The 23,735-nt window shown below is 35.0% G+C and overlaps 1 protein-coding gene across 1 annotated transcript in view; it reads left to right on the plus strand.

Moving 5' to 3' along the window:
• LOC134804742 (discoidin domain-containing receptor tyrosine kinase B-like) overlaps nucleotides 1-23,735 on the plus strand; it is a 269,473-nt gene that overhangs the window by 26,511 nt on the left and 219,227 nt on the right. The window contains exons 2-3 of the mRNA XM_063777943.1: nucleotides 19,080-19,183; nucleotides 20,813-21,135. The gene's annotated coding sequence lies outside the window, so the exon portion shown is untranslated. The remainder of the gene's footprint in view (nucleotides 1-19,079; nucleotides 19,184-20,812; nucleotides 21,136-23,735) is intronic.

The raw sequence follows: 23,735 nt of genomic DNA on the forward strand, positions 1-23,735 counted from the left end.
AATAATTCACAGCAATATGTAACAATTATAATTTATAAAGCATACGTGTTCATTTACATTCTTCTAGTTCCATAAGTAATAGTTACAATTTTAAAAGCGTTTTTCAATAAAAAGACACGTCAACATCGTGTATAGTCTTTTCTAATGCTAAATAAAATGAGGTATATAAGGCCTAGATAAAATGTAAAGGCAATCAATCATTCAATTTGAGCATACGCTTGTTTACATCAATTATCAGGCGATGCATCAATTATCTCACTTCCGGGGTGGAAGCGAGATAATTTTTACCCTATAAAGGGATGATTTCCAAGATATATAAGTAGTAAATCGGGCATAGCGGGGAGCCCTATAGTTCCGCAGAATTATGTAGAATTCGAAACTGCGCAAAGGAGGATGGCTGACCCGGGGAAGACAGTAATAGGCCTTCGGAGGATATATATGTACTTGTATAATTTTCATACCACCGGGGCTCACTCTCGACAAAATGATTCACATCCAATAGCCGAAATAAAGATAAAAATAATCAGTACTGCACAAATTCCACACGAAATTATGAAGAAAATAGGTAAATTACATATGATGAAGCGGTTTATAAAAATGTGGCGCACTGGTCTTTAAAGAAAACGGATTACGCGTCTCTACCCCATCTCATGCGATATAAAATGACCGCTGACAGATCACACCACCGATACTCCCACCGCTGCGTTTCGTTGCATGTACGATATAGATGGCGCTTCAAAATGGATACGAATAATGTTCACGAGAGGGCTCTCTTTCTCATATATATATTATACTACTCTTTGGATACAGCTAGCTTACAAAACTCGTCTCAGTAAAAAAAAAGATAATAATAATTTCCAAAATGGAAAGGAGAACAGTAATAAAACATTTGATCAGGTTTAATTTTTATAAATTTAAAAAAAGGAAACCTTTTATTGAAGAAAAAGCAGATAGCGAGCTCCCTCAAACCCTCTGTCGATCCTTTTAGCAACTAAATAGCCTTCAGACCGAGTCAATACAATCCATGCAAGTATTAAGGCAAGTATTACCATAGCACAACGCTAGATGGCCTTTATATTAGAAACGAAATATATTACTTTAATGCTTTATTTAAAATACCTAAGCTCGGAGTAAATATCTATGGAGCGGCCATTAACAGGCGTTCCCCTCTGCAAAAAGATCGCGGCCGCCGGTCAAGGAGGTTATATAAAACTAGTTGCCACACGTCATACGCCATTCAGCAAACGTCAGTCTAAGCGGAATGATAGGAGCCGAAAATGCCGAATTGCAGCGTTTTCTCGTGCAAAATGAGATCGGAAACGTCTAGTCTACAAAAAGAACACGTTTCTTATCATATGTAAGTACTATTACATCTAAATATTATCAAATAGTGCATTAACTTTGCAAATAACTAAAAAACATTGTCAATCTGACAGTGATACCAGTGATATGATATTAGATCAAATTTAGAGTAATTCTAAAGAAGACTTTTTAAATATTAATTAGGTACGAGTAGAATTTCTAATAGGAAATATTATGCGAAACTCTGCGTAGGGGGCGCGACTACCACAATCCATCACAATCTGGGGGTCCGCCGCGGAACAAGAAAATTTAAATTTCGTTATCTAACCTCTCTATCACTATTGCATATTTGAGCGATAAAGAGAAAAGAGAAAATTTACTAGCTAGCTTAGTGCTACACTCTGGCGGCAGAACATTGCAGTAATATGCCCTATTTGCGTTGCTTTTTGTTATAATTATAATTTATGTAACACATTATTTTTATATAACACCTTAGTTTCATATCAACCTAATCTATTTAATCAAATAAATAGATCTATAAGAATAAAGAAAAGGGGGACGGGGGATCAAAAAGTAGTCGAAAACATCACGCGTGATTTGTGCACAACCCCTAAATAACGTAAAATTACCGATAGACTCTTTTTTTAAATTAATTTTTCCTTTAGTTTCTACATATAGCTGATCAAGCAGATCTTGTCAGTAGAAAAAGGCGGCAAATTTGAAAAATGTAGGCAGGAAGGGATACCGTCCCATAGAAAATTTGAATTTCGCGCCTTTTTTACTGACAAGATTTGCTTGACCAGCTATATATTTTTATTTAACATGTCAAATATCTTATTAATTTAAGGTATTTACGGCTGTCGCTTTCGATAAATAGGCACTTTTAATTTATTACTCTGGTATCACCGTACCAATATTAGTGATGGGACACCATAAAAACCAATATCGGTAAAATCGATATAAACATAATGAATAATATACAGATGGTCATGATGCCTAGCGAACACCAGCCATATCGTACAAACCTCAAGGAGTGATATTCCTAGGCAGATGATGATCTGCCTAGTGACCACCAGCCATATCGTGCTAACTTCAAGGTGTGATATTGAGTATACGTGATTCTGAGTCGAAATAACCCAAAAGTTATTGGTTATTCGAAATAAAGTCATCATCATTTTTCCTGAAAACCCCTATTATTACAACTTTACAACAGGTACGCAGAATACGCCCCGTAAACTCTAACGTATTGCTTCAATTTTATTACAGTATTTCATTAATTTAATGAATGGATCGAAAAAAAAACAATAACAAAGCATACTCATTATTACAAGAATAAAAAAATTACTTACGAATAACCCTATGGACCAAAATTTTATTTGATGCGCGCTGAGCCGCCGGGGCCCCCTAGCCGAGGCGGGGCCCCTACTGCCCCTAGGCAGTTGTCTACTTTGACTTAGGGTTAATCCGGCCCTGGTTGTGATAATTGAAACACTATGTGGGGATGTTTGAGACACCATAATATTTTCGGCAAAACGAATGATTTTTTATTATTTCTAATCTATTTTTAACAACACTCACTGTATACCACGAGATCAACTAAAGTTCGCAAACATATTATTAAAAAAATTACAATTGACCAGCATCTGAAAAATCTTGATTACTGAATGTATACGAAAATAAAATTGTAAGTCTTATAAACTTGTTGCGATTACCTTATACATATAGCTTAATCAAACTAGTTTTATTGCAACAATATGATATTTTACGATAAAGAATTTTAACAGAAAGGCATACTTGTGTTCCATACTAAAGCTTGTTTCAATCATAACCACAACAAATACTATAGGATACTTCCATACTTTCAGTCGGTTATATATGCGCGAGCGTGTGGTGTCGCGAGCGTTTCAATCGTCCCCACATCGCAAGTTTTACTTCAAGGTCAAATATTATTTACAAACAAAACTCCATCGCTGTTTAGTAGCAGTTGAAAAATTCCATAATTCCCATCCGAAACACCAAAGGAATTCAAGTAATAAAAATACATAAGTAAAAAAAAACTAAACGAAAAAGTATGCGAGCACAGGTACTTGAATTTATACCGTGAAATTTTTGAACGGTTTCTCAACACTACCGTATTGCTCGTGCGCTCGAGCGGTATTGGTCCAGGATTTAAGAATGTCCGACCACATAGACAGAGTACTGCGTCACATGCATAGGTGTTGTAGTTTTCAAGAAATATGGCTTGTTTCAATCATGACGTGTTTCAATTGTCCCCGTTCTACCCTACCTATATATCGCACTAGGTTAGTGTACGTTATTAGCACAGTTACCTGCACATTCAGAACTGACGACAATTCTGGAAAAGATAAAAAATCTCTAAATAAATCAGGTATCTATTTTAAGTAAGTACCCTTATTAACAAGCCCCTATTAAGCAAGGTTTTCCAAAAGAGATTTTTTTATGATACATTGTTCTTTCCAGTTTATATTATATTAGTTATGGCCTTGTTATGGACAATTATAAAATTATAAAGATTAAATAATGTTTAATTATTAAAACCAAAATGTAGGGGTTCCAATAAATTGGTAATAATAAAAATAATAACTAAGAATTAATATCAAGTCACAGTCTTTCAATTATATTCACCATTATTACGCAAATCACTAAATAGAATACGCGTTTACTTATTTATATTAAGAGTCCACAGCAATCTCGGCCGAATTCACCTTCCTATTTCCCATACAAACGGAGTTTAATTCTCATTTTAAAAATACGAATTGGATTGTAAGGAAACTGCACATACAATGACATGAGGTATATCTATTATGCTTGTAATTTGTTTATACCGGGTGTGGCCTGTAACACGAGCAAATATGTAATTAAAACATAGATTGTACTCCTCAAACGATGCCACTTTTGTTCAACAACTTTTAAATATTATGAAGTATTTACAGTCCCTATTTTTCATACAAAATAAATATTATCTTCAATGGACGCCATCGCCACGCCATATCATTGTGATTGACGTTGCTTGTCACGCCTTAAACATAACAAAATTCGCAATACATTGCGTCTTAGAATAAACTTTAAAGTGTATTAAAAATCAAACCACAAGTTATTTTTAAAAGTTGCTGAACAAATGTTGGTCAGTGTGAGGAGTACAGCCTACAGTTAATTTTTTTGCTCGTATTACAGGCCACACCCGGTATAGCTCCAGCTTATAAAACAAACGAAATATAGCAAGAACAAGTTTCGTATGAAATACTTCAATTCACTGTATTTTTTTTACTCTGGCATCTGAATCTACATTTAAACTAATTACAGCCTGATTAATATTCTGATTTTATTGATTCCCTATACAAAATTCTTTAATTAGAGGCACCTATAGCTCTTTTTCTAGCATTAGAAAAGACTACGCAATCTCGACGTGTCTCTTTATTGAAAAACACTTTTGAAAATAAGTCACAGCAATATGTAACAATTATAATTTATAAAGCATACGTGTTCATTTACATTCTTCTAGTTCCATAAGTAATAGTTACAATTTTTAAAGCGTTTTTCAATAAAAAGACACGTCAACATCGTGTATAGTCTTTTCTAATGCTAAATAAAATGAGGTATATAAGGCCTAGATAAAACGTAAAGGCAATCAATCATTCAATTTGAGCATACGCTTGTTTACATCAATTATCAGGCGATGCATCAATTATCTCACTTCCGGGGTGGAAGCGAGATAATTTTTACCCTATAAAGGGATGATTTCCGGGATATATAAGTAGTAAATCGGGCATAGCGGGGAGCCCTATAGTTCCGCAGAATTATGTAGAATTCGAAACTGCGCAAAGGAGGATGGCTGACCCGGGGAAGACAGTAATAGGCCTTCGGAGGATATATATGTACTTGTATAATTTTCATACCACCGGGGCTCACTCTCGACAAAATGATTCACATCCAATAGCCGAAATATAGATAAAAATAATCAGTACTGCACAAATTCCACACGAAATTATGAAGAAAATAGGTAAATTACATATGATGAAGCGGTTTATAAAAATGTGGCGCACTGGTCTATAAAGAAAACGGATTACGCGTCTCTACCCCATCTCATGCGATATAAAATGACCGCTGACAGATCACACCACAGATACTCCCACCGCTGCGTTTCGTTGCATGTACGATATAGATGGCGCTTCAAAATGGATACGAAAAATGTCCACGAGAGGGCTCTCTTTCTCATATATATATATTATACTACTCTTTGGATACAGCTTACAAAACTCGTCTCAGTAAAAAAAAAAGATAATAATAATTTCCAAAATGGAAAGGAGAACAGTAATAAAACATTTGATCAGGTTTAATTTTTATAAATTTAAAAAAGGAAACCTTTTATTGAAGAAAAAGCAGATAGCGAGCTCCCTCAAACCCTCTGTCGATCCTTTTAGCAACTAAATAGCCTTCAGACCGAGTCAATACAATCCATGCAAGTATTAAGGCAAGTATTACCATAGCACAACGCTAGATGGCCTTTATATTAGAAACGAAATATATTACTTTAATGCTTTATTTAAAATACCTAAGGCTTAAAATATATTGTTACAAGACTATGCTATGTCCTTCCCTGGGACTCTATCTATCTCTATACCAAATATGAACTAATTCCACTCAGCGGTTTAAGCGTGAAGAGGTAACATACAAACAGATATACTTTGGCATTTTATAATACTAGCTTTTGCCCGCGACTTCATCTGCGTGGAATTAGTGACAGCAGCTAAAGTAGGTATGGTGCCTGGATAATGCTAATAGTAGGAATGTACCGACTAGTCGCCGACTAGTCGGGAAAGCCGGCTATCCGGCCACATTTGTAGTCGGCGATTAGTCGGCGACTAGTCGGCAAAAAAGGCCGATTAGTCGGCCTATTTTTAATTACAGGACATAAATAAAATAACAAGCCAATATTAATCAAATGTTACATGACCATTCTACTCAATACTACCCTAAATACATACGTATTTAGGGTACATAATGTGCTTATGTTCATAAAAATTCATGTATAGATAGTTATGAAGGTGTATCGTAGCAGTAGCACGGAACATCTTTCAGTTGATATTGAAAGCGCGACGATGCAAGGAGCAAAAAAAATTGTTTTTGTAATGTATCCGAACTTGAATAAGGCTACTGCAGTTGCCATACGAATGTAATCTTTATCGGGAAGTAACGATTATGAACTTGGCTGACTAGCCGACTAGTCGGCCGACTGATCGGCCATCCGAGCGCCGATTAGTCGGCTAGTCGGCCAAAACCATAGTCGGTACATCACTAGCTAATAGCAATCATTCAATTCGTGCATTGCTTACTTCAATTATTAGGCAATGCATTAACTCTTTCAATTCCACCCCCCTTTGAACTCTCTTCAGGGATGATTTCCGACATAAAAACTATCCTATGTCCTTCCCCGGGAGTCAAAGTATCTCTATACCAAATTTCAGCTAAATTGGTTCAGCGGCTTAAGCGTGAAGAGGTAACAGATATACAGACAGACAGACACACTTTCGCCTTTATAATATTAGTATGGATGTATTCTAATACGTGTACTTATGGATGTAGGAAGCAGTAAGTTCTTCCCTATTTGGAAAATTCAAGGGCTTATTCCATCATTCCTAGTAACTTTGTAACATAACTATAGTTTACTAGCATATATGTATGTTTATTTTGACTTACCTACTACCTACCTACCTACTTTTGACCTACTGTGGTGCTGATCTCTACTGATTTTAAGAAACCCACGAATCGAAAATGTACAGAAAAATCCTTATTAGTAAATGTTTGAAAGTGAAAGTTGCGTACATGCACGACTAACTAATGCGCCACAGCTGCAGCAGGCGCCTTTATTGCAAAATAAAAACATTAAATATTGCTACTCGCCGTGGGGAGAGCTACACAACGATTGGGCTATTATAAGGACGTTTTCACATCAGTTTCTTTTTGTATTATTTTTTTTAGATATAAAGCTAGTATGTGAGAAGATAAAGAGAACTTGACAAAGGCACAAAATTACATTTTCTACGAACATATAATGTTTTAAGTATACGACCAGGCCCCGTAGACAACATGCCAATCACTAACGCTCCGTAGCGAACGAAACGCAACTGTAATTGTGGCACTAATATGGAAGAGTGATAGATAGACACAAAGCGTTTCGTTGTCGTAGCGTTTGAATCATATTGAAGCTGCTAACTGGATTAAATATAATGAAACATTTCGATTGAATATCTAATTGACTAGAGTGCGCCTACGACCCCTATAAAAATATGTTAGACGTTTATTTTGGATTATTACCATTTATTGACAGAGTTTGCGGGTAAGAAAGAATAATTAAGAAAAGTTGATTAAGAGTATTTAATTAAGAACTAGCGTGTTTCCATACGTACTGTATATGTCGTAGGCCGATCGTAAGATCAGGCAGATCGTAATGTTCCTGTGTAATGTTTTGACGATAGTCACATTAAACCAATACTTAGGTAGGATAGGTTCGTTAGGTTGCTTCAGATGCCCGCAGGGCAAACTGCCCAGAAATAGGAGCCCCGCGTAGCGGGGCTCCGTCGACTCAGGGAACGAGTCAAAGATTTTCACGTTTCACGATATGCCTAGGAATTTCACGATATGCCTGATCTTACGATCGGCCGCCGACATATATACTGTTACAACCGTATTGAACGCGTTGTAAAACATGTATTTACGAAAGTCGGAGATGTTCCTTTAAACCAGAAATGAAAATGTGGGTTACGGTTATCCCATCGCCTGTCTAACTAATTAACTGACATACTCGATTTTGTCTTATTTTATTCTTGATCAGGCGAAGGGATATATTCCTCCCACATCTTATATCGGTTATCATAGTCAAGGTTTAACTCCAAATCTACTACGAAACATTATATCAATCACTGAATCGTTCTAGGTTCAACACAAAAACAGTTTTATTACTTACGTGAGTTTTTATGACATGACAAGACAATTTACCGGACCATGGAAAGAATATAGCTCCCGCACAGTTAAACTCTAATAAGGCCATGGGATAATGTCAACCCACATCCTAATTCTGGTCATACACAATAATGCATGAATATTTAGCAATGGTTACGATTACATTATCTTTCAACACTCAAATTCTACAAAATATCAAAAAATTGTTCGACCTATGTACTTCTGTTTCATAGAAATTAAGGAAAGTGTTCGAATTTCTCCGTAGTTTACTGAAATTAGAGTTCAAATGAATTTAAACGGCTGCCAAAGATATATTACGCGATTTAGAAGCGTGTTGTGAATGAAGATCATAAAAAACTATTTTCAGGGATTGATAAAATACTTTGTAGGAGGTTTGGAGTTAAAACCTGACTACAGTAACCGATATAAGATGTGGGAGGAATATATCCCTTCGCCTGGTAAAGGGTTAATCAAATGAGTCAGGTGGGTGTGGGTCAGGTATGAGGTAAAAATATTATAAACAAAAGTTTCTAGCTCGGTTATTGAGTAAATATAATTTATCAAATAACAGACCAAATAAAACATCTTATTGAAAAGACTTTATGTGTAAGGTGCAGGGGAGCATTTTCGACTGCGGGGTAATTTCAACTAAACGAAATATCTTCTATGTTTTGCATTATTACGTAGAGTCACACACAACACATCTTTTTCGCTATATAGACATATATGGCACTCTAGTTAATAATGTAAAACGTGGAAGATATTTCGATTATTATAATTTCGAAACTGCCCTCCTGCACTTTATCAATTACTTATGTGTACGAACCTTTACTCAATTTCTATCACCCTTAAGCAATATGTTTACCCATGAGATGGAATTATATGGCAGATTAAAGTATCGGTCAGCGTTGTGGAATCAATAATATTTATTATGCGTGACGCTTTTGTACATTTGTACGTATTATAACCGCTGCGCCCCTTCGAAGGGGTGCACGTGTTTTTTTATTGTCGCTGGCGAGGGTGAGCAGGTTGATCACTTTTTTTATAAGTAGTGTTTATTTTATTTAATAACATTTGTTTTCTTTATTCCATAAAATGTTATTGGCTTAGGTACAGATGAACACGAGATAAATTTTTAATTTATTTCTAAATATCTCATGTCGGAACCATGGTGTTCCGGCCATTTGGGAGGCGTGCGCGGAGCCGAAGCCAACACGTAGAGCCCCTTTTGACACTTTTTCTCCCTGGTTATTGACATTAAATATGAAAAACACTTTTAACGAAAATACTTTACTTACTGAATATTTCCGGGAACGATTTTGTTGGCCAAACAACATTGCTGTATTACAAATTATAAAAAAATGATTAAGTAAATAAGTTATCGTCTAAGTATTAGCTACATGTAAACTTTATGATGATTTGATTTGGTGGTCGTAAAGGCAACAAAATAATTCTAGAAAATATAAATTACTGAAATAAACATTGCCGAAATAAGGAAATTAGTACCTCCTAAAAACATTCTATTGCAAAGCATTTTTATTATGGATTTTTTTGATAATAATAAGAAAAAACATTTTCTTTACCTTAAGTAATCCGGAACTGTTGTAATAAATGCTTTACAAAGTTCCTTGTGTAAGAGTAGGTACCTACATGATTAATGAATATCTACTAAAATGTTCATGTACATATTGTATTTAAATATTTTCGCAAACCGGCTTCCCGTTTATCTAATAGATTATATACAGTAAGGCGCTTCGTCGAAGACAATTCCCTTAGCCCCGGAGGGGTAGGAAATAAAGATGGTAACAAAAATGACAATGTCGGAGCAACAGGTCGAGTCTCGGCCTCATGCTCAAAATAGCTACATCGGTCATAATCCCGGGAAACAAGAGCCTTACCCGCCTTTACGGAAGTTATAAAAAATACTTGCAAAAATACAATGCTTCATCTGCTAATGCCTATTCTACATCTATTTTCCTGTTTTTAGAAGGTACGCACTTTGTGTTCTTTTTAAAACTATAATGGAAGATTATTATATAATGGTAAATATTTGTAGCTTTCTAATTGATGTGATTGGTTTTCCTTAAATTGAACTTCAGTTGTCATCTAACATTCAATTTTTTTAATGCCCAATAGCACCCGCACCCGCTAGGGTGCTCTTTTTAGGGAGAGGTCCACTAATTTATTTCAAAGGTACTTACACGGAGGTACACTGCAGGTACAATATTAATATGTTTGTAAATATTTCTTTGAAATTCGTGGAGGTCAGCTCGCGAACCTGACGCTCACAGTAGGTATAAACTATACTAAAATAAACAAATAATGTTGATATTCAAAATTAAAAAAAAAAATTCAAAACATATAATTCAATATTTTTGTATCGATTAAAATAAGTTTCTAAAATATTTCCTTTTTTAAAGCATACTTACGAATGTACTTGGTACCTGATTAATGTACCGACATCTGTATTATTCACTGTGTCTATTCAAACCTTAGCATCGTTTTGCTTAAAATTATTTAGTTAAAAGTATAATGACCATTTTTTATTGTCCTAATCTCTTGATTGTCCCTGGCAACTATTTAAAATTAAAAGAAAAAAACGAATTTGCTTACACAGTTACTGCGCGTGAATTCGACTGGTGCAAGCACACGACCGTAAATAACGCTTAATGCAATAAACACGTTGATAGTTTAAATATTCCAGCAGCGTTTTATTCGTATTCTCATTTATTTTCGATGTAATATGTTTCCTGCGGAAATTAAGAAAGACCCCTTGCATAGCAACTAGAGCCCGCGAGATACAGCGGGGTGCAGTTAGCCGTTTTGAACGATTATTACAACGACACACGCCTCCATAATGCACTGTAATCTTATTAACTTAAGTTACGCATCATTACCGTCTTCTGTGGCTTTGTATGTTTAAAACAATTATTATTTCCGTATTTGATACAGTATATAACTAGGTACATTGACTGCGTCTTGTTTGCCGACTAGAGTTATAAACTTTATAAAGATTTTTTACGTTTTTGCGAATCAACATAGGTAGCTTATTAATTAGTTAATTACTGTCATAATTATCTTATAATTTGAGTACCGATAGCTTTTTATTACTTACTTAATTTTACATTGGCGCCCCTTAGCTGTAATGCTGTAAAATTTTATGCCAATAAATATCAAATAATTTATTATATAAACATACCTAAGTGTATACTGTCCGTATTTGCTCATAAATTTTCTAGCATGTCTAAGGAGACATGCTAAATAAGGATTTAGATACAGCCAACGAAAGTCATCCAGCCATGAAACGTGATAACAATAATGTTGGAACTGCTGGAGAGAAAAAGTAAAACCCTATTGATTGACATTTAATAAATCGAAATCAAATAGGTTATTTGAAAGGTTGACTGTCGATATGTCTCGCAGCACCGGCCGTGCACTCAAATACGTTGTTTTAGTCATTGTGTGATTGTCAGCCTGCGTTTTGCACATCATACGGGTATTCAGGTGGTTTGTCAGGTTTTCATTAAAATTGACACGGGGCGGGCATAGTCGAACTTTTGAATTGCAATAAATCATTACTGACAAATTTTTGGAGAGATTAAAACATTATTCCAACAAATAATGAGCCTATGATAGGTCGTTATAATACTCATAATGTTCTGTTGAGTTACAGTCAATTTATGTGTTAGAGAAACTCAAAAAAGAATCTCTTTTAGAATTAAACAAAATATCTTCATTTTATAATATATAGTTTATCAAATTGCAAGCGTTAAATTCGAGTATTCGAGTATTCACAAAATCTTTCAAGTCAAGCTAGTTAATACCTACCTTATTAATTTAGTAACCTCATTTCACGGCATGTATAAAATATAAACTGTAATAAATGTCATATACTAAGAAAAAGTGGCCAAGGCCTCTAGTGCCCCACTCATGTGATACCGAGTTAGCGAGAGAGATGGCGCTGCCATCAATACTAAAGTATTTGAACAAATTAAATTATTTCTGAAAAATACTTTTATTTCAGTTTATAATTTATATAGTAGTGTTTCTACTTGATAAAAAACAAATTAAAATATTTTTCAGAAATAATTTAATTTGTTCAAATACTTTAGGAATGTATTAAATACTTGATGTTAATGCGTAGTTATCAAAATTGACGCAGCTACTTACTCGTCAAATATAATTACGAATAGATTTTCTCTTAAAAGTGTTACTGGAAGGCATTTGACCAACCCGGGTAATTTGGGGTGGTAATGTGACAATTTTCGTAGCATTTACCCCAAATTGCTGCCCCGATGCTATGCGGTACAAATGCAGACGAATTTCGAGGATAAGATAAATTAGTATGTTTATTATACCTTATGTTTTTAAACTCGAAGGGTAGAATGACACCTGTCATCTACATATTATTTATACATTTTATAATTTAAAAACGCCAAATCTCGCAAAATTGTATTTAAATGACGGATGTCATCCTACCCTTCGAGTTTGAAAAACATTATAATAAGCATGCATACACGCACCATACATATTATATTGAGACAATACCTGTGATTATCTGCAATGTTAATTGGCTTAATTTCACAGTTTTTAGAGCTCCTGCTTGTTATAAATTATGCAATTAAATGCAAAAAGCTATAAGTCATAGCTGTCTTAAGAAAGGTGCCATTTTATTTAACGTAGTCCCCTGCACTTTTTTTTTTCAAAATTGGGATTTTTTGTGTTATTTCTACTCAGAATCATGAGCTCTTTTGATCCTCATAGGAGAAAAAAAGTGTCCCAAGATTTCCATACATTTTTCGATCTTTCCATTCCGAAACCGCCATACAAAGTCTATGAAAAAATGGTAACGGAATGGGAAAAAAACCTTGGGACACTTTTTTTCTCGTATTAGGATAGAAATAGCTCGTGATTCTGAGTAGAAATAACATAAAAAATCCCAATTTAAAAAAAAAAGTGTAGGGGACAACTTTAAATAAAATGGCCCAGGTACATTATCCTATAATATAGACAATATTAAATTTTAGCATGTGAGTAAGACCATAAGGTTGAGATGCATTTACACAGAGCATGTTACTAGCATTACATATGTTAGTAAGAAAATAATAATACCTAATGATCGCCTAGGTTTGTGCGCCGGGTAGCCCTTGCCGTCGTAAATTGTGGTCGGGCATTTTTATAGATGCCGATGCCCTAACGATTTTCGGTGTGGTTGGCAGGAAAATGATTTTTTTACTATTTGCCACCATGATTGTTTCAAAGTTATGAAAATAATATTTATTAAATGTTCATATTTTTATTCTGAGTTTAGCTAAGATTTTTATGAATGTTTGTACCTTGTGCTTCCAATATATATATATATATATATATATATATATATATATATATATATATATATGTACCTAATATATAATTAGGAATATTCACAATTACCTATTAAAAAAAACAGAAACAGTAGAGCAATACATATGGTCAAATTACGTTCATTAATTTTATTTATTTTATCAGCAAATCTTGAATTATTAATCGATTTTGGCAATATCTATTTATTGTAAATGTTTCAAATAAAACTGTGGTTTTTAACAATTATATTTTTCGTTAGGTATCTGTGTTGGAGCTGTAGCATACGACATTTTGGTACAAATTGCATTGCGACGGGTGATCCTTGTCCGAATTCCTTTCGAGATAAGTTCGACGCTTCCGCACGATTTGCCACTGATTGTTTCGCCGCGCCGACGAAAAAACAACGTGCGAAGGCCCTTCTTGATTCACTTAATTCTAGAGATGGGCCAAATATGGAATTTGCCGAATACGAATATTCGGCTGAATATTTGGTTGGGCTAAAACTGCCTAAAACGCTGAAAATAAGGTCATTCAGATCCGCGGTCTGTCCTCATAACGTGTCTTTGACCCTTCTCCTCCTGACCCACCGGGAATGTTTATGAAAGGAAACGGAAATATCTCATACCTGATCGATCATGAAGTGCATCTACGTTAACTAGCGGACACCCTTAAATTTTTTTTTAGTTTATTCGGTAAATTTTCGGCAGTTCGAATTCGAACCGAACTATATATTCGGCCGAATACGAACATTGAAAAATATGCCCAATATGCCAAATACCGAATAATTACCGAATATTTGGACCATCTCTACTTAATTCAACGACCCGAATATATTTTCCAAATTTATAAAATTAGACTTAGCGTGTTTTAAGTTTACTTTGCGGAAATTGTTCAACAACATTGGTATAATAATTATTGTGAGCTCTTCAAACAACGACAATATAAGAAGATTGTTTTATATAGAATGATTTATATTTACGAGTATCTAGGTACAATCAAACTTTTACGCAATCGCAATCAAATTGTGAGAAAATAACAGTGAAACGTTTTTGGATATGCACAAATCTAACGACATTTTTATCGCAGGTAATTTATTTCGTAAGAACTAACTAGCTCTTTGATACAAAGTTAATAGACGTGCGGTGCGGGTGGTATGGTCCCTTTCTGGAAGGAGTTTGATTGTGCGCTCTATAGTTATAATTTTACTACTGGTACGCTTAAAAGCAGAATTCACTCTTATACAGTAGGTACTCAATAATTACATTAGTATACAACTTAAAAAAATAATAAGTAAAATACACGTATTAGACACCATGTTTTTCATTTGAACGCCCCTAACTTAAACGTAACAATTTCGGTAACATCGTTGTTTATCATAAATATTAATCTTAGACTAATCGAGAAAAAAAAATTGCGCCTACAGGAAATGGAAACAGGAATGAGTGAGGCATTTTTGTGTCCCTACCCTAACAATTTCATTTATTGAATTCTAGTTGAAAACCTGCCTAGCTTTTGAAAATCGGTATCGGCAGGCATGTTATGGGTGGCTTTATCTTGGTACCTAATAAAATACGTGTCACTTTTTGACACCACGCAAACGAAAGAGACAGACACTGTCATTATCACGCTGTCACGTAGACACATACGACCATAATATTCGTGCTGAAAGGTATAAATGATAGTAGTGGCACCAGTGACCGACTTGGAACCAGTAACGCAACAATTTTTATCCAAAAAACCGATCTCCTACAACACTGGACAGGGTTGCCACATTAAGAAATCGGCTTCCTACTACGTTACTCGTATTTGCAACGATATTGTTACAATATTAAAATAATTCATTCAAGTTTCCAAAAATTTTATATCAGATATTTTATATTTAATTTTAATTACGCATGTCAGAACATTAAACCATTTACTCCCAACCCTCCCAAAATACAATGCAACAATGCAAACATAGTAAATAGAGTTCAACAACTATGACGCACCACGTAGCTATGTATCCTTTGTATCAGGTTTAATAATACCTAACACATTGTTTTTCTCTGGTAGGTAGTTATAATTTTTTTTAAATAAAAAATGACTCGTATATTGGGTCAATAAATTACTTGTAGGTATACTATACAGGTTGGTAGCTAAAATAACTTTCCAGATGCTTTTCGACTTTAATGCAGCTTGTTTGTACGTGAAATTTTTAATATATTAGAAAAGTTACGCGCTGGGACGAGGCAGTGCGGAGTTTGCTGTACCGACTTTAAATTTTGTTGCTGTATTCTAGTTTTATTTATATTTTTTAATAGGATTAGCATTGCTTTTAATGTGAAAAATAAACAGTCGTGGATTTAAAAGTTCGCCAAGAACAATCGTTAAGATAATGACTGTGGTTAGATACAGTAGGTACAAATCTGCTGAGGCCAGGTCTCTTACCACGTTTTCTGTAAAAGTTACCTGTTATACCGGGTGTGGCCTGTAACAGGATCAACAAATTAACTGTTACTTAGACATCATGTATCATTACCGAACACCCCATCAAGGTAATTATACTTGTCACAAAAATAATCACTAGTTACAGGAAAGAGAAAACCGTGCACGTTGAAAATAAATAGACACAGTGCCTACAGACACAGTTGTCTAAAGTTGGACTAGCAAATTCAATTGAAACTATACCTATAGCTTTTCAGAATACTATGAAGTTTGGTAACGAATATTACTTTTGTTTTACCTCACAACATTCATTTTGATCACCGTACCATGGTGCTAAGGTAGGTACCGTGTGAGCACAAAATAAATTCGGCATAATGCTAAACATTGCCAAGCTTAAAAAACAGTAGGTTATGAGTAATTATCTAACAAACGAGTGTTTATATCTAATTCCTAGTAACGGTTATTTAAAATTCTTGGTAAAAAAACACGGTTTAATTCAAGCTACGCAAATAATTCTTATATCCGGTACTTATAGAAACCGCAAGCGTTGACGAGTCAGCCACCTTGTGACAAAAACCGAAAACTTGAATTTGATATTGTACTTAGGCCCAGTTGCACCAACTACATTTAACAGACTGATTAACGTCAAACATCAGTGAAGTATGTAATTTCCCATACAATAAAATGTAGCGAACGCTTTAACGGTGACAGACGGTTTGGTGCAACCGACCCTTATTACATACACTGGCTCTTGAGCTGCCCCCTACATTCCACGCATCCTCCAATTACGTTTGCATACGTTTCATAAAGTGACTTGTAAGTGAGTAAATAAAAGCATGAACATGTTTGAACATTGGTAAATAAAATTCCTTCAAACAATTAGGATCAAATTGCAATAATTTGAGAGTGCTCTTTCTTCATTTCATCATTCACATTCATGACATTGATTCGATATTGCGATAGAGGTACAAAATATTCCCATTATGTTTTGCGGACATTATGCAGATTTAATATTCGTAGTATAACGTTGTAATTTTTTTTAAATATAAGTGTTTGTATAATTTGTGCTTAATTTATAGTAAGTACTAATAATTTACCTACACCACCATCACAAAACATTGTTACAACACAACATGAAAACATTATAATTATTATAAATAGGTAGTACCTACAAAAGTGTAGGTTGCTATATCCTAGAACAGTCAACACAAAAGTTTGGATAATATTTTCAAGATATGGACCACAGCAGCACAGTGTATGTACATACTTTTAGTTAAAAACACAGTTATTTGTTATATCGCTAAGAACGACGCTTCACAATAGATCTTGATTTTGTTTTCTGTGCATAAATCATACTAAAAAATTTGCAGCTTTCAGAAAAGATCTATGCTATTGTGCGAGGGCTCCTGTTTGCATTTCAATAACATTCAATCCCTTTGTTTTCCATTATACGCCTTTAGCATAATAAAATTAAAATGCGGTTCGGGCTCTTAATAATGTAGACAGGTTTTGTAAGGTGCCTCAAGTTTTTTTACTTCCTTAATATGTTTGCTATTTCAGAAAAATACGTGAGACTTTTTATAGGTTGTATATGTGTGGTTTTTTACATAGGTTGGTAGGTAGTATGTTTAGATGAGATATTGTTTTATATAATTCATTGTTTTCGGTCAAGATTGCTTCAAACTATCTTAATGCCAATAATGTATACCTAATATAATAATAACGAACTTTACAAAACAGTCCTAATATGCCGTCACTTTTTATCCAGTCCGCTGCTAAGCGCTCTGATCTTGTAAAAAAAAACCGGCCAAGTGAGAGTTGGACTCGCGCACGAAGGGTACCGTACCATTAACGCAAAAAGCGGCAAATAAATCACGATTATTGTATGGAAGCCCCTCTTAAATATTTATTATATTCTGTTTTTAGTATTTGTTGTTATAGCGGCAATAGAAATACATCATCTGTGAAAATTTCAACTGCCTAGCTATCGCGGTTCATGAGATACAGCCTGGTGACAGACAGATAGACGGACAGATAGACAGTCACGTTTTTACCCTTTGGGTACGGAACCCTAAAATTAACAACTGCCGCGGTTTCATTGCTCTCTAAATTATATGAGGTGTGTTTGGGTAATTCCGAAAAATAGCTTCGAGTCTACATTCTTTACTATCTCGAAACAAGTATCAATCGAAAGGTAAGTATTTACTTACTTGAAGTAACATAAAAAGTTTAAAGTTTCCCTCTAAGCCCAGGAGTTTCCAATGGCCACGAGCCCAAAGATGTAAATTGAAAAAATTAACCGTATTGTTTAACGCTTTACTAAAAAAGAGCCGAGTTTACAAACAGTGTAAAATGGTCAATGAAATGCCTTTATCAGCAGTGCCACTTGACAAAATGTTTGTAATGCTTAATTTACTAAAAAAAGAACTAACTTAGGTGGGCCTATAATATTTCAAACCTCCCTCGATCTCCCCGGGATACCATTACCAGATCTCAACTTAATTATGATTTGAGCATTAAAAAAAAACCGGCCAAGTGCGAGTCGGACTCGCACACGAAGGGTTCCGTACCATTATCTATAAAAACGGTCACCCATCCAAGTACTGACCCCGCCCGACGTTGCTTAACTTCGGTCAAAAATCACGTTTGTTGTATGGGAGCCCCACTTAAATCTTTATTTTATTCTGTTTTTAGTATTTGTTGTTATAGCGGCAACAGAAATACATCATCTGTGAAAATTTCAGCTGTCTAGCTATCACAGATCACGAGATACAGCCTGGTGACAGACGGACGGACGGACGGACGGACGGACGGACGGACGGACGGACGGACGGACGGACGGACGGACAGACAGACAGCGGAGTCTTAGTAATAGGGTCCCGTTTTACCCTTTGGGTACGGAACCCTAATAACTGACTGATGTACCTACTTAATAACTTCTTAATTCATTATTTAAAGAGAATAAGTTAAGATCAATGTTGTAGGTGCATATTTAGTTCTAATTGTGTATAATTAATCCAACTACTCAGGTCTACGGTCCATCCTACTAGTCGTTACCAATATACCTCATGTCTGACTCAAAAGCAAGACCGCCTCCTAGTGGCCAACTTGTAACGACATCTCCAACTTAAACGTAAGTTTTTTGATAAGTCAGTGTTTAAACGATAGGGAGGTGGGGAGTTACAGGTGGTAAGGGTGTGAGGGGGGGACGTTTAGTGAAGGAAAATCATGTTACCGTCGATATTGTTTAATTGGTATCGATATCGACATGATAGGTAATCAGTGTCATGAGTTCAGAACTTACTTGTAATAATCATCATTTTGACGGCCTCCTAGCCTAGTCGGTAGGTACCCTGCCTACGAAGCAGGAGGTCCCGGGTTCGAATCCTGGTAAGGGCATTTATTTGTGTGTTTATCACAAATATTTGTTCCTGAGTTATGGATGTTTTCTATGTATATAAGTATTTATATATAATTAATATATTATATATATCGTCGTCTAGTACCCACAACACAAGCCTTATTGAGCTTACCGTGGGACTAGATTGATCTGTGTAAAATTGTCCTATAATATTTATTTATTTATTTCGTAATTATGGCCAGGTCCCCCTCTGTGCCGCATGCATATCTTGAGACAGTGCTGGTTCAGGTCGATTCCTCTATATCAGCGTACCTGCGTCTAGGTTCCACAAGTTATATCAGTTAACGTCTAAAACATCGATACGATGGGCTAAAATAGTATTTTATACAATCGTGATATAATAGAGAGTTTTTCAGTCGAGTACCGTGTTTAGGCAACGAAGCTTGCTGAGTTGCCTAAGTAAGGTACGAGATTGAAAAGCTTGATTATATCACTATTGTGTACAATACTTTTTCTACTAGTCAACAAAAATAATACTTTAAACTAGTAGAATCATACAAACAAACCAAACCAAAAGTATATAGCTAAGATTCGCGAGCAGCCGCGATACCTTCATACTGGTACGCGATCCGGCCGCCGCGCCCCACGCCCTACGGCGGGCTGGGTCAACGACACCTTCTCGTAACTCATGAGGCCCTGGTACTTGCTCCGCGCTAAATTCAATTTTTAGACAGTTGTTTTCTCGATTTTGGCCACCGTAGCCTATGGAGACTAACAAGCAACACTAAGTGGTTTTAGTAGTCTATGGATGTTGCTATATTAAGGGTGTCACATGCGCGTTTCTGACTTATGAACCAATTGTTTCTACTATACAACCTAAAATAATTAATTTGAGCTATGGTTTTGTTTCGTCCTCTTGATCGCGGCGAGCTGTGACTGGTCAATTTCATTATAGTTGACTAAACTGTATCGAAATGAATATTATAGTTGAGTTGGGAGCCCATACATTAAAAATACCCAATTGCAGTTTGGTATAAGAAATCTTAATTCAAGAATTACAGTCGACTAGTAGAAAAACATATTTTCGCTAAGGTCTTTTCTTTTTGAGGCTAGCTAGACCCATACTGCGTCATGACCTGCTTTACGCTAGTCCGATTATGGTTCCTTCCAATTTCTTGTGGTACAAATAGAAATGAATAAAGCCATAATTAATACATCACTAAAACATAATCAAACAAATGCTTGATAAAACAAGTCAACTAAGTCACTTTATAAATATACGAGTAGATATGTACGAATTCTTTATAACGCCAGTGGAGTAGGTATCTAGTCGACATAAGAATCAGTAAGATTTCCATCTGTCTATTAAAGTAGTTCAATATAAAGTGGTTTCATCGACAGGGGAACGAGCCTAGCCCGTCACTGTGAAGCAACAGGGTCTTGGACGCGTGCGCGTTGCCACCCCAACTCACATAAATGCCCCTGCGGGTCCGTTTGGCGCTCAGAGCCACGTCCGCAGCCGCCGCAGTCTCCTCCCAGCAGCCCTCGGTGCCGCGCGTCGCTACGACCTCGTAGCAATGTTCAAATCACCTGTATAAATATCCACCTCAGTTCTATTCTTTGACATTAAACTACAGAGTGGCTGTGTTGTTTTTTGTGGTCATGACTTTTAAGTGACGATGAACGTTTTGTGCTGTGGTTTTCACCTGTGCCGCTTTTAACAGGTATGATGAAATTAAAATTGGTTGTGTGGAATATTTTTTATTATTTTTGACATATTTTTTATTTGCTGATTTTTATTTTAGTTTTACAGACACCACTGAAGTGGATATTCTGATATTTCCTGCCTCAGTCGAAGAGTTCTGCATGAATAAATTATAGACCCTAGTTTAATTTGTTTTATTTCGCTTGATAAGGTAATTTCAATGGTTCAAATACGAGTATTACGATATACTAAGATTATAGTTATTAGGCTATTGAAGAATATTAACACTATTAATTATAATAATTTATACTTTTATTAAAACAAGCAATTAAAAATCTGTTATACTCCAATTATTTATATATATTTAGATAAGATACTTGACCCCAAACTATATTGTATCCTTTCACTAAAAACCAAAATGCTAAATCACTTTAGTAAGGTGTATTCGGGTAATACCGAATGTCGGATAATTCCGAAATTCAGATGAAAATCACCGTTAATTCCATCATAATAAAAGTCTCTTTTCGGAATTATCCGACAGTTTTCGACATTCGGAATTACCCGAGTAAACCTTACTTTGTTACTTAGATGGCAAAGTGTAAAAAAACTTTAGGCTAGCGTGAGATTAGGTTTCTACTTAAACGTAAGCCAAAAGCTAAACATTAGAAAAAAACCGGCCAAGTGCGAGTCTGACTCGCGCACGAAAGGTTCCGTACCATTATGCAATAAAACGGCAAAAAATCACGTTTGTTGTATGAGAGCCCTACTTAAATATTTATTATATTCTGTTTTTAGTAGGTATTTGTTGTTATAACGGCAACAGAAATACATCATCAGTAAACATTTCAACTGCCTAGCTATCACGGTTCATGAGATACAGCCTGGTGACAGACAGACAGATGGACGGACAGACATACGACAGCGACAGCGAAGTCTTAGTAATAGAGTCCCGTTTTTACCCTTTCGGTACGGAACCCTAAAAATTAGATGTTCAAAATTATCATTTTAATTTGCATTGCATGTGTTTGATCAAAAAAGTAAAATACCTCAATCTGCAAACGAAGTAACTGGAAGTCAATCATATAAAAATCTGTTATTGATAATGATAAAACTCGAGTACGTACCTAGGTTAGTATCATGTCATTCATATCAATATTTAATCATAAGCTTTATAAAAATCTAAGTGCAATTTCAGTGTTCATTATTGATGAAACCGAGTATGTTATTTATATGTTTCATATGCTAAATGTAATAAAAGAAAGTTATGTTTCTGTGTTACGCGTATTCTGCCCAAATAACATAATAACGCACTGCAGCATGTATAACTTTGTACATGTACTTACTCGTATAACTTTGTAGTCGTATAATTACTATACGACTCCAAGAAACTAACCGACATAATAAAATACATTTTCTTCTACCTTTACACTAAAGTTTAAAAATATTAAGTTTACTTCTTTGCGATTGTGAAATAAATAATTTATATAATTTTGCTAGTTTTGCTATATTTTAGAGTAAACTCAGAGGATAAAAAAAGATAATCAGTAGTTTAAAAATACGCACATAATCGTACAAATGAGCACTAGGATATTTCTCACAAATTTTTAATGGCGACAATTATTATCTTTTCTTTGTAGTTTTAGTGTTAGTTATACAGGAAGAAACATAAGTCGTAAACAGAAATTTTTGTTTCTATCGCAGTATTGTAAGACAAATTCATTGCATTAACTCTAGAAGCAAACAATTAAACTTTATTGAGAATCATTTTAAATAGTAAAAACACCAACCTTATGGTCACCCTATTCGACAAGACTTGGTATGTAGCTTAAAGTACCAATTTTAATTAAACAGGTATTTCGGATCAATAATCGGCCTTCCTCTCGCCTGTGCATGAGCTGGAACAGTAAACTGTCCCGGAGATTTTGCACCATAGTAACATGTTGTGGGTCTATGACAGTTTAACGTAGCAATTAGGGTGACCATGAAACTCAGCTAAATTTAAAACATTTTTTTTAATTAACGAATTAACAAACAACGTTTACATATTTCTGCCTGTTGTCACGTCCACATGTTTAAGCTAAAGTTAAACAGTAAGAAACACATATTTCCATTCACGACTTATGATTCACCCAGGGGCAGTGTGTTTGCCGCTGTGTTTTTCGTCTGCTATTATCATAACTTAATTACCCATTTTTATAAAATTATCCAGGAAATATATTTTATAAGCACTAAGCATTTTTATTACGTACTGTACACGTCAACATAATAAATAAAATCTTACAATAGAAGCCAATTCTGACTAAATCTGCAGCAAATGAACTGTTACCTATTCTGTCTATTATACGTATCGTTCTTTATTTATTTATAAACTAGCTGACCCGGTGAACTTCGTTTCACCTAGGTACATGTATGCATTTGTTTTTTTTTGCACGTTAAATACGGATTATACAATCATTGTATTACTTACAGGCATTATATCAACAAATACGTATACGTACCTAAATTTTTTTCGGTTAGTATCTGTTGTATCGGTTCACTATTATATGACTTGTACGAAACAGGCAACATTATACTAAAATATGTCAATATCTTGCATTCAAATAAGCTTGTGGAATATAA

This window comes from Cydia splendana, chromosome Z (genome assembly GCF_910591565.1).
Source record: "Cydia splendana chromosome Z, ilCydSple1.2, whole genome shotgun sequence".
Lineage (NCBI taxonomy): Eukaryota > Metazoa > Arthropoda > Insecta > Lepidoptera > Tortricidae > Cydia > Cydia splendana.